Raw genomic sequence first — 12,656 nt, forward strand, 5'->3', positions numbered from 1 at the left:
GTGATCCAGGGCTATCAGGAGAGCTACCCAATCGCAGAGGGCCATCGTGGCTTCATCAGTGATGCCAGACTTCTGCAGATGCAGAGAGCTGAAAGAGAGGCCATGGAAGCAAAGCAAAGAAAGATAAGATAAGTGCTATTCTCCATGAGAATTATGTCCGGACTGCTCTCATCGGGGTTGGCAGCATCTTCGCGCACCACTTCGTCCCCTCTATTCAGTGCATTCCGCGTCCGAAAACTCCACCGAGGCCTTTGCCACGAAGGCTTGAGCACATAGCTCTGGCCCCACTGAAGAACGTGGTGGGGGTGGACGGAGCCCAAGTTCGACCCGGATCTCACTCTGGAGTCCATCCAGGTAAATAAGTCATTCAGCAGCAGTAGCGTGTGGCCTGTTCCCGTCCCTCCCACTGCAGCTCCCTCCAAGAGGGGCAAGAAGGCAGGGAGTCAAAGCCCTGAAAGTCCAGTCGGACCAGGGCTGTGCTAACAACAACGGACCCATTGACCTGATGGAGGAGGACTGGAAGGTAGGATGGACTTCGAATTTATTGTAAATGTGAAAATTTGCAGTTCAGAATTATACTTGGACTGATAAATTGCCAAAAAAGATAATGGTTTCATGTCTTAAAATCAAATCAATCACATGTGCCGAACACAACAAGTGTAGACCTTACCATGAAACCAACAGTGCAGTTCAAGAAGAGTTAAGAAAATATTTACCAAATAAACTAAAGAAAAAAGTATTCATCATTGTTCATCTTTAATAATCTGATATTGCAAGGCCTGAGAATTATTGTGTCTGATTCTGCATCGCTAGATTGAGGGAAAAGGTCTCTTATTACTTGTTAAATATCCCTAGCTTTCCTCATTCGGATAGGTTCACAAATTTGATGTCTGTTGTTGCTAAGCAACGTCTGTTTGATGTCATATCGGAGAATATGGAGTAGAAGGTGTTGCCTCGTGGTTAAGGCGTTTTACTTCGAAACAGAAAATTGAGGTTTTGAAGCATTTTCGTGGTCGTTTAATGTCATTAAATCAGCTAATATGGACATGTTTGCAATTTCCCGAAATAAGGCATTGTTCTTGTTGCTTTGAAAAGCTAAGACATTGTTATTCATCTTTAATAATCTGATATTGCAAGGCCTGAGAATTATTGTGTCTGATTCTGCATCGCAAGATTGAGGGAAAAGGTCTCTTCTTACTTGTTAAATATCACTAGCTTTCCTCATTCGGACAGGTTCACAACTTTTATGTCTACTGTTGCATAGCAAAGTCTGTATGATGTCAAATAGGGTCGTTTAATTTCATTAGTTCAGCTAATTCGTGCATGTTTGCAATTTCCCAAAATAAGGCATTGGTCTTGTTGCTTTGAAAAGCTAAGACATAGTTATTGATCTTTAATAATCTAAGACTGCAAGGCCTGAGAATTATTGTGTCTGAATCTGCATCGCAAGATTGAAGGAAAGAGTATCTTTGTACTTGTTAAAAATCACTAGCTTTCCTCATTCGGACAGGTTCACAATTTTGATGTCTATTGTTGCATAGCAAAGTCTGTATAATGTCAAATAGGGATGTATCACATAGACTGCATGGCCTAATGGATAAGGCGTCTGACTTCGAATCAGAAGATTGAGGGTTTGAGTCCTTTCGTGGTCGTTTAATTTCATTAGCTCAGCTAATTTGAACATGTTTGCAATTTCCCTAAATAAGGCATTGGTCTTGTTGCTTTGAAAAGCTTGGACATTGTTGTTCAACTTTTGTAATCTATGACTGAAAGGCCTGAGAATTATTGTGTCTCTATCTGCATCGCAAGATTGAGGGACATTGTCTTTTCGTACTTGTAAAATATCCCTAGCGTTCCTCATTCAGATAGGTTCACAATTTTCATGTCTGTTGTTGCTAAGCAACGCCTGTTTGATGTCATATCGGAGAATATGGAGTAGAAGGTGTTGCCTCGTGGATAGGCGTCTTACTTCGAAACAGAAAATTGAGGTTTTGAAGCATTTTCGTGGTCGTTTAATGTCATTAAATCAGCTAATATGGACATGTTTGCAATTTCCCGAAATAAGGCATTGTTCTTGTTGCTTTGAAAAGCTAAGACATTGTTATTCATCTTTAATAATCTGATATTGCAAGGCCTGAGAATTATTGTGTCTGATTCTGCATCGCAAGATTGAGGGAAAAGGTCTCCTCTTACTTGTTAAATATCACTAGCTTTCCTCATTCGGACAGGTTCACAACTTTGATGTCTACTGTTGCATAGCAAAGTCTGTATGATGTCAAATAGGGTCGTTTAATTTCATTAGCTCAGCTAATTCTTACATGTTTGCAATTTCCCTAAACAAGGAATTTGTCTTGTAGCATTGAAAAGCTAAGACATAGTTATTGATCTTTAATAATCTAAGACTACAAGGCCTGAGAATTATTGTGTCTGATTCTGCATCGCAAGATTGAAGGAAAGAGTATCTTGGTACTTGTTAAAAATCACTAGCTTTCCTCATTCGGACAGGTTCACAATTTTGATGTCTATTGTTGCATAGCAAAGTCTGTATGATGTCAAATAGGGGTTTATCACATAAATTGCGTGGCATAATGGATAAGGCGTTTGACTTCGAATTAGAAGATTGAGGTTTTGAGTCCCTTCGTGGTCGTTTAATTTCATTAGCTCAGCTAATTCGTAAATGTTTGAAATTTCCCTAAATAAGGCATTGGTCTTGTTGCTTTGAAAAGCTTGGACATTGTTGTTCAATTTCAATAATCTAAGACTGGAAGGCCTGAGAAATATTGTGTCTGATTCAGCATCGCAAGATTGAGGGAAAAGGTCTCTTCTTACTTGTTAAATATCACTAGCTTTCCTCATTCGGACAGGTTCACAACTTTGATGTCTGTTGTTGCTAAGCAACGTCTGTTTGATGTCATATCGGAGAATATGGAGTAGAAGGTGTTGCCTCGTGGATAAGGCGTCTTACTTCGAAACAGAAAATTTTGGTTTTGAAGCATTTTCGTTTTCGTTTAATGTCATTAAATCAGCTAATATGGACATGTTTGCAATTTCCCGAAATAAGGCATTGTTCTTGTTGCTTTGAAAAGCTAAGACATTGTTATTCATCTTTAATAATCTGATATTGCAAGGCCTGAGAAATATTGTGTCTGATTCTGCATCGCAAGATTGAGGGAAAAGGTCTCTTCTTACTTGTTAAATATCACTAGCTTTCCTCATTCGGACAGGTTCACAACTTTGATGTCTACTTTTGCATAGCAAAGTCTGTATGATGTCAAATATGGTCGTTTAATTTCATTAGTTCAGCTAATTCGTACATGTTTGCAATTTCCCTAAACAAGGAATTTGTCTTGTAGCATTGAAAAGCTAAGACATAGTTATTGATCTTTAATAATCTAAGACTGCAATGCCTGAGAATTATTGTGTCTGAATCTGCATCGCAAGATTGAAGGAAAGACTATCTTTGTACTTGTTAAAAATCACTAGCTTTCCTCATTCGGACAGGTTCACAATTTTGATGTCTATTGTTGCATAGCAAAGTCTGTATGATGTCAAATAGGGATGTATCACATAGACTGCATGGCCTAATGGATAAGGCGTCTGACTTCAAATCAGAAGATTGAGGGTTCGAGTCCCTTCGTTGTCTTTTAATTTCATTAGTTCAGCTAATTCGTACATGTTTGCAATTTCCCTAAATAAGGCATTGGTCTTGTTGCTTTGAAAAGCTTGGACATTGTTGTTCAACTTTAATAATCCAAGACTGCAAGGCCTGAGAATTATTGTGTCTGTATCTGCATCGCAAGATTGAGGGACATTGTCTTTTCGTACTTGTAAAATATCCCTAGCGTTCCTCATTCAGATAGGTTCACAATTTTCATGTCTGTTGTTGCTAAGCAACGTCTGTTTGATGTCATATCGGAGAATATGGAGTAGAAGGTGTTGCCTCGTGGATAGGCGTCTTACTTCGAAACAGAAAATTGAGGTTTTGAAGCATTTTCGTGGTCGTTTAATGTCATTAAATCAGCTAATATGGACATGTTTGCAATTTCCCGAAATAAGGCATTGTTCTTGTTGCTTTGAAAAGCTAAGACATTGTTATTCATCTTTAATAATCTGATATTGCAAGGCCTGAGAATTATTGTGTCTGATTCTGCATCGCAAGATTGAGGGAAAAGGTCTCCTCTTACTTGTTAAATATCACTAGCTTTCCTCATTCGGACAGGTTCACAACTTTGATGTCTACTGTTGCATAGCAAAGTCTGTATGATGTCAAATAGGGTCGTTTAATTTCATTAGCTCAGCTAATTCTTACATGTTTGCAATTTCCCTAAACAAGGAATTTGTCTTGTAGCATTGAAAAGCTAAGACATAGTTATTGATCTTTAATAATCTAAGACTGCAAGGCCTGAGAATTATTGTGTCTGAATCTGCATCGCAAGATTGAAGGAAAGAGTATCTTTGTACTTGTTAAAAATCACTAGCTTTCCTCATTCGGACAGGTTCACAATTTTGATGTCTATTGTTGCATAGCAAAGTCTGTATGATGTCAAATAGGGGTTTATCACATAAATTGCGTGGCATAATGGATAAGGCGTTTGACTTCGAATTAGAAGATTGAGGTTTTGAGTCCCTTCGTGGTCGTTTAATATCATTAGCTCAGCTAATTCGTAAATGTTTGCAATTTCCCTAAATAAGGCATTGGTCTTGTTGCTTTGAAAAGCTTGGACATTGTTGTTCAATTTCAATAATCTAAGACTGGAAGGCCTGAGAAATATTGTGTCTGATTCAGCATCGCAAGATTGAGGGAAAAGGTCTCTTCTTACTTGTTAAATATCACTAGCTTTCCTCATTCGGACAGGTTCACAACGTTGATGTCTGTTGTTGCTAAGCAACGTCTGTTTGATGTCATACCGGAGAATATGGAGTAGAAGGTGTTGCCTCGTGGATAAGGCGTCTTACTTCGAAACAGAAAATTGAGGTTTTGAAGCATTTTCGTTTTCGTTTAATGTCATTAAATCAGCTAATATGGACATGTTTGCAATTTCCCGAAATAAGGCATTGTTCTTGTTGCTTTGAAAAGCTAAGACATTGTTATTCATCTTTAATAAACTGATATTGCAAGGCCTGAGAAATATTGTGTCTGATTCTGCATCGCAAGATTGAGGGAAAAGGTCTCTTCTTACTTGTTAAATATCACTAGCTTTCCTCATTCGGACAGGTTCACAACTTTGATGTCTACTGTTGCATAGCAAAGTCTGTATGATGTCAAATAGGGTCGTTTAATTTCATTAGCTCAGCTAATTCTTACATGTTTGCAATTTCCCTAAACAAGGAATTTGTCTTGTAGCATTGAAAAGCTAAGACATAGTTATTGATCTTTAATAATCTAAGACTGCAAGGCCTGAGAATTATTGTGTCTGATTCTGCATCGCAAGATTGAAGGAAAGAGTATCTTTGTACTTGTTAAAAATCACTAGCTTTCCTCCTTCGGACAGGTTCACAATTTTGATGTCTGTTGTTGCTAAGCAACGTCTGTTTGATTTCATATCGGAGAATATGGAGTAGAAGGTGTTGCCTCGTGGATAAGGCGTCTTACTTCGAAACAGAAAATTGAGGTTTTGAAGCATTTTCGTGGTCGTTTAATGTCATTAAATCAGCTAATATGGACATGTTTGCAATTTCCCGAAATAAGGCATTGTTCTTGTTGCTTTGAAAAGCTAAGACATTGTTATTCATCTTTAATAATCTGATTTTGCAAGGCCTGAGAATTATTGTGTCTGATTCTGCATCGCAAGATTGAGGGAAAAGGTCTCCTCTTACTTGTTAAATATCACTAGCTTTCCTCATTCGGACAGGTTCACAACTTTTATGTCTACTGTTGCATAGCAAAGTCTGTATGATGTCAAATAGGGTCGTTTAATTTCATTAGCTCAGCTAATTCTTACATGTTTGCAATTTCCCTAAACAAGGAATTTGTCTTGTAGCATTGAAAAGCTAAGACATAGTTATTGATCTTTAATAATCTAAGACTGCAAGGCCTGAGAATTATTGTGTCTGAATCTGCATCGCAAGATTGAAGGAAAGAGTATCTTTGTACTTGTTAAAAATCACTAGCTTTCCTCATTCGGACAGGTTCACAATTTTGATGTCTATTGTTGCATAGCAAAGTCTGTATAATGTCAAATAGGGATATATCACATAGACTGCATGGCCTAATGGATAAGGCGTCTGACTTCGAATCAGAAGATTGAGGGTTTGAGTCCTTTCGTGGTCGTTTAATTTCATTAGCTCAGCTAATTTGAACATGTTTGCAATTTCCCGAAATAAGGCATTGGTCTTGTTGCTTTGAAAAGCTTGGACATTGTTGTTCAACTTTTATAATCTAAGACTGAAAGGCCTGAGAATTATTGTGTCTCTATCTGCATCGCAAGATTGAGGGACATTGTCTTTTCGTACTTGTAAAATATCCCTAGCGTTCCTCATTCAGATAGGTTCACAATTTTCATGTCTGTTGTTGCTAAGCAACGTCTGTTTGATGTCATATCGGAGAATATGGAGTAGAAGGTGTTGCCTCGTGGATAGGCGTCTTACTTCGAAACAGAAAATTGAGGTTTTGAAGCATTTTCGTGGTCGTTTAATGTCATTAAATCAGCTAATATGGACATGTTTGCAATTTCCCGAAATAAGGCATTGTTCTTGTTGCTTTGAAAAGCTAAGACATTGTTATTCATCTTTAATAATCTGATATTGCAAGGCCTGAGAATTATTGTGTCTGATTCTGCATCGCAAGATTGAGGGAAAAGGTCTCCTCTTACTTGTTAAATATCACTAGCTTTCCTCATTCGGACAGGTTCACAACTTTGATGTCTACTGTTGCATAGCAAAGTCTGTATGATGTCAAATAGGGTCGTTTAATTTCATTAGCTCAGCTAATTCTTACATGTTTGCAATTTCCCTAAACAAGGAATTTGTCTTGTAGCATTGAAAAGCTAAGACATAGTTATTGATCTTTAATAATCTAAGACTGCAAGGCCTGAGAATTATTGTGTCTGAATCTGCATCGCAAGATTGAAGGAAAGAGTATCTTTGTACTTGTTAAAAATCACTAGCTTTCCTCATTCGGACAGGTTCACAATTTTGATGTCTATTGTTGCATAGCAAAGTCTGTATGATGTCAAATAGGGGTTTATCACATAAATTGCGTGGCATAATGGATAAGGCGTTTGACTTCGAATTAGAAGATTGAGGTTTTGAGTCCCTTCGTGGTCGTTTAATATCATTAGCTCAGCTAATTCGTAAATGTTTGCAATTTCCCTAAATAAGGCATTGGTCTTGTTGCTTTGAAAAGCTTGGACATTGTTGTTCAATTTCAATAATCTAAGACTGGAAGGCCTGAGAAATATTGTGTCTGATTCAGCATCGCAAGATTGAGGGAAAAGGTCTCTTCTTACTTGTTAAATATCACTAGCTTTCCTCATTCGGACAGGTTCACAACTTTGATGTCTGTTGTTGCTAAGCAACGTCTGTTTGATGTCATATCGGAGAATATGGAGTAGAAGGTGTTGCCTCGTGGATAAGGCGTCTTACTTCGAAACAGAAAATTGAGGTTTTGAAGCATTTTCGTTTTCGTTTAATGTCATTAAATCAGCTAATATGGACATGTTTGCAATTTCCCGAAATAAGGCATTGTTCTTGTTGCTTTGAAAAGCTAAGACATTGTTATTCATCTTTAATAAACTGATATTGCAAGGCCTGAGAAATATTGTGTCTGATTCTGCATCGCAAGATTGAGGGAAAAGGTCTCTTCTTACTTGTTAAATATCACTAGCTTTCCTCATTCGGACAGGTTCACAACTTTGATGTCTACTGTTGCATAGCAAAGTCTGTATGATGTCAAATAGGGATGTATCACATAGACTGCATGGCCTAATGGATAAGGTGTCTGACTTCCAATCAGAAGATTGAGGGTTCGAGTCTCTTCGTTGTCTTTTAATTTCATTAGCTCAGCTAATTTGAACATGTTTGCAATTTCCCAAAATAAGGCATTGGTCTTATTGCTATGAAAAGCTTGGACATTGTTGTTCAACTTTAATAATCCAAGACTGAAAGGCCTGAGAAATATTGTGTCTGATTCGGCATCGCAAGATTGAGGGAAAAGGTCTCTTCTTACTTGTTAAATATCACTAGCTTTCCTCATTCGGACAGGTTCACAACTTTGATGTCTACTGTTGCATAGCAAAGTCTGTATGATGTCAAATAGGGTCGTTTAATTTCATTAGCTCAGCTAATTCTTACATGTTTGCAATTTCCCTAAACAAGGAATTTGTCTTGTAGCATTGAAAAGCTAAGACATAGTTATTGATCTTTAATAATCTAAGACTGCAAGGCCTGAGAATTATTGTGTCTGATTCTGCATCGCAAGATTGAAGGAAAGAGTATCTTTGTACTTGTTAAAAATCACTAGCTTTCCTCCTTCGGACAGGTTCACAATTTTGATGTCTATTGTTGCAAAGCAAAGTCTGTATGATGTCAAATAGGGATTTATCACATAGACTGCATGGCCTAATGGATAAGTTGTCTGACTTCGACTCAGAAGATTGAGGGTTTGAGTCTCTTCGTGGTCGTTTAATTTCATTAGCTCAGCTAATTTGAACATGTTTGCAATTTCCCTAAATAAGGCATTGGTCTTATTGCTTTGAAAAGCTTGGACATTGTTGTTCAACTTTAATAATCTAAGACTGCAAGGCCTGAGAATGATTGTGTCTGAATCGGCATCGCAAGATTGAGGGAAAAGGTCTCATCTTACTTGTTAAATATCACTAGCTTTCCTCATTCGGACAGGTTCACAACTTTGATGTCTACTGTTGCATAGCAAAGTCTGTATGATGTCAAATAGGGTCGTTTAATTTCATTAGCTCAGCTAATTCGTAAATGTTTGCAATTTCCCTAAATAAGGCATTGGTCTTGTTGCTTTGAAAAGCTTGGACATTGTTGTTCAATTTCAATAATCTAAGACTGGAAGGCCTGAGAATTATTGTGTCTGAATCTGCATCGCAAGATTGAAGGAAAGACTATCTTTGTACTTGTTAAAAATCACTAGCTTTCCTCATTTGGACAGGCTCACAATTTTGATGTCTATTGTTGCATAGCAAAGTCTGTATGATGTCAGATAGTGATGTGTCACATAGACTGCATGGCCTAATGGATAAGGCGTCTGACTTCGAATCAGAAGATTGAGGTTTCGAGTCCCTTCGTTGTCTTTTAATTTCATTAGTTCAGCTAATTCGTACATGTTTGCAATTTCCCTAAACAAGGCATTTTTCTTGTTGCTTTGAAAAGCTAGGACATTGTTATTCATCTTTAATAATCTAATATTGCAAGGCCTGAGAATTATTGTTTCTGAATCTGCATCGCAAGATTGAGGGAAAAGGTCTCTTCTTACTTGTTAAATATCACTAGCTTTCCTCATTCGGACAAGTTCACAACTTTGATGCGTAATGTTGCATAGCAAAGTCTGTATGATGTCAAATAGGGATGTATCATGTAGACTCCATGGTCTAATGGATAAGGCGTCTGACTTCAAATCAGATGATTGAGGGTTCGAGTCCCTGCGCGCTTGTTAAATTTCATTAGCTCAGCAAATTTGTACATGTTTGCAATTTCCAAACGAAGGCATTGTCTTTTTGCTTTGAAAAGCTAGGACATTGTTATTCAACTTTAAGTGAACGTGCAAACCACGACACTACAGACACTGCTGCTTGAATTGTCATCAAGGAGTAAACCACATTTTACAGATATTCATTGCATAAAGTCAAATTTCCAAAACAAGGCATTTATTAAAAATATTTCTCTATTACAAATAAGATAACTTTTGCATATGTTAATTACCTTTGTTTCTGCCCAGTTACAAATCAGGGACCGTTAGCATTTTAACTGAACATGCAAAAAACACCACACTACAGAAAATGCTGCTTGCATTGTCATCAAAGAGTAAACCAAATTTTACAGATATTCATTGCATAAAGTCACATTTCCAAAATAAGGCATTTATGAAAAATAGTTCTCTATTACAAATACGATAACTTTTGTATGTGTCAATTTCCTCTGTGTCTGCCCAGTTTAGAACAAGGGACCTGTAGCATTTTAAGTGAACGGGCAAACCACTACCCTACCAAAACTTCTGCTTGATTTGTCATCAAGGAGTTAACCAAATGTTCTAAGTCAGAACCGTCCAGATTAGTGATGCTGTACGGACGGGTACGGGCAGCGATCGGTTGAAAAGCATACATTTAGTTTTACTAGCTTTTAAGTGCAGTCTGAGGCCATGGAAGGAGTGTTGTATGGCATTGAAGCTCGTTTGGCGGTTTGTTAACCTTTTTGGGATATGGGGCAGCATTTTCACTTCTGGATGAATAGCGTGCCCAGAGTGAACTGCCTCCTACTCTGTTGGAGACCCCTGAGTCAGTGGTCTGGCAGAGTGCCTTGGTCTCATGACGCATGCAACCAATAGAGTGGCAGGGTAGCCTAGTGGTTAGAGTGTTGGACAAGTAACCGAAAGGTTGTAAGTTCTTATCCCTGACCTGACAAGGTACAAGTCTGTTGTTCTGCCCCTGAACAGGCAGTTAACCCACTGTTCCTTGGCTGTCATTGAAAATAAGAATTTGTTCTTAACTGACTTGCCTAGTTAAATTCTCCGGGTGGAACATTATTGATGTTTTATGTTAAAAACATCCCAAAGATTGATTCCATACATCGTTTGACATGTTTCTAAAGGACTGTAAGGGAACACCCCCCTGAAATGTACAAACATTAATGGGAAGTCATTGGCACTGGACAAACCATATACACGCTGTCCAATACCACTCAATTCGGCGTCGTTTCATTCAGAGTTGATTGCAAATGCCATATGGGAAATGTCAAGTGTAACACTTTAAAAATCCAACAGATGGTGAGTGCGCTACACCGGGATTTTTCATTTTGCAAATGTAACACAAGTCAACATCCAAAAGTAAAACGTATCACCCCCTTAAAAAAGTGCTTTCTGGCCCGTTTTTCTAAATTCTTTCGATTTTTTTTGCCAATTAATCATATGTAAGAACTGTATGAATATACTTTGGTCAAATGTTATTATCATCATTTTTTATTTTTTACTTGTGCATAAGGTATATGTTTTGTCAATTTGCAATATGATTTCATAGGAAGTCAAAGTCAAAAGTCACTTTTTGGGGGGCCAAATGCCATAAGAAATGTCCAAATGCAGTATGAAAGATTTGAAAATGCCAAATCAAGATGTTATGTCCATTTGCCATGTACCATCACAATTTTTACATGCTCAAAAATACTGCAGAAATGCAAAATTGACTGGCCTGATGAACTCGGGATGGCCGGGCAGTGATTGTGGTTCCTCTCCATCACTCGTTGTGTTTATTTCATCATGTCCATTTGGTGATTTCTTTTCACTGTTGAATCATACTGCAAATGCATGTGCATTTGCAATATGTTTCAATGGGCATTTACCATCACAAATTTGGCATGCTCAAAAATCCGTCAGGAATGCGAAATTGACTGGCCCGATGAACTCGGGATGGCTGGGCAGTGATTCTGGTTCAGAACTCTAGGTCTGACGGTTCTTTAATAGTTCGAACAAAGTTAACTATTGCAGACACTGTCAGTCTCTACGCACCCCAATGTGTCCCTCCTTCCAAGATGTGTGTGTGATTTAGTTTTTCTTGGAAATTTTATGGGAGACATGACTGATTTACAGTTCAAGAGGGTTGCATAATCGCACATAAGAAGTTTTGGAAAGATCTGACTTTTTTAACCCTTCGAAACAGCACCTGTGACACCAATTATGACACTTCCAGTTGGCACAGGAAGCTATAAGTAAACACATATCCTCATTGGGGAATGCTTGTACAGAATCCTGAGTTTTAAGTCTTTACGTTAAGAACTGACTAATTTACACAGGGTTGAATTTCTATCAAAATGCAGGTTGGGTATGGATATACACTTTTAGGGTGATTTTAACCACTTCCGGTTGCTTCAGGAAGCTTAGAATCGACACAGGAACACCTCATAGTGGCCTGATGGACTGTCATCGAAGACAGGTTCATAAGGCATTCATAACCCACATAGGTTTCAGGTAGAATTTAGAGGAGCAGGCAATGTATTCCTATGGGGAGAGAAGTCATTGTAATCTGTGAGTTCAAAAAACCCTGATTTACTGTTAAGGGTTAATGCCACACGGTCAATGTTAGGCTTGCACAGATCGGGAGGACCTCAGGAATGTACCTGTGGTCAAATTGTGCTTCTCACCCTAACGGTTCTCTCACTGTCACCAAAAAGCAAATGACATTTAGGGCCAGGCTTCATTTTGGGCCTACTTTTTCTCATGGTCACTGTGCTTAGACCGAGCGAGCTACTCGATGACCGGCTCCCTCCTAGTCAGGTTGTGTCGATGACCGGCTCCCTCCTAGTCAGGTTGTGTCAGTGACCGGCTCCCTCCTAGTCAGGTTATGTGGATGACCGGCTAACTCCTAGTCAGGTTATGTCGATGACCGGCTCCTTTCTAGTCTGGTTGTGTCGATGACCAGCTCCCTCCAAGTCAGGTTGTGACAATGACAGGCTCCCTCCTACTCAGGTTGTGTCGATGACCGGCT

The 12,656-nt window shown here is 38.5% G+C and overlaps 1 non-coding gene across 1 annotated transcript; it reads left to right on the top strand.

Annotated features, from left to right (window-relative positions):
* The first annotated feature begins 3,570 nt into the window (after positions 1-3,570).
* trnastop-uca (transfer RNA opal suppressor (anticodon UCA)) lies at positions 3,571-3,643 on the top strand. Its single transcript has one exon. It is a non-coding gene; the product is annotated as a tRNA-Sec (tRNA).
* Positions 3,644-12,656: the final 9,013 nt, after the last annotated feature.

The sequence above is a fragment of the Oncorhynchus kisutch genome, unplaced genomic scaffold, assembly GCF_002021735.2.
Source record: "Oncorhynchus kisutch isolate 150728-3 unplaced genomic scaffold, Okis_V2 scaffold853, whole genome shotgun sequence".
In the NCBI taxonomy this organism is placed as follows: Eukaryota; Metazoa; Chordata; class Actinopteri; order Salmoniformes; family Salmonidae; genus Oncorhynchus; species Oncorhynchus kisutch.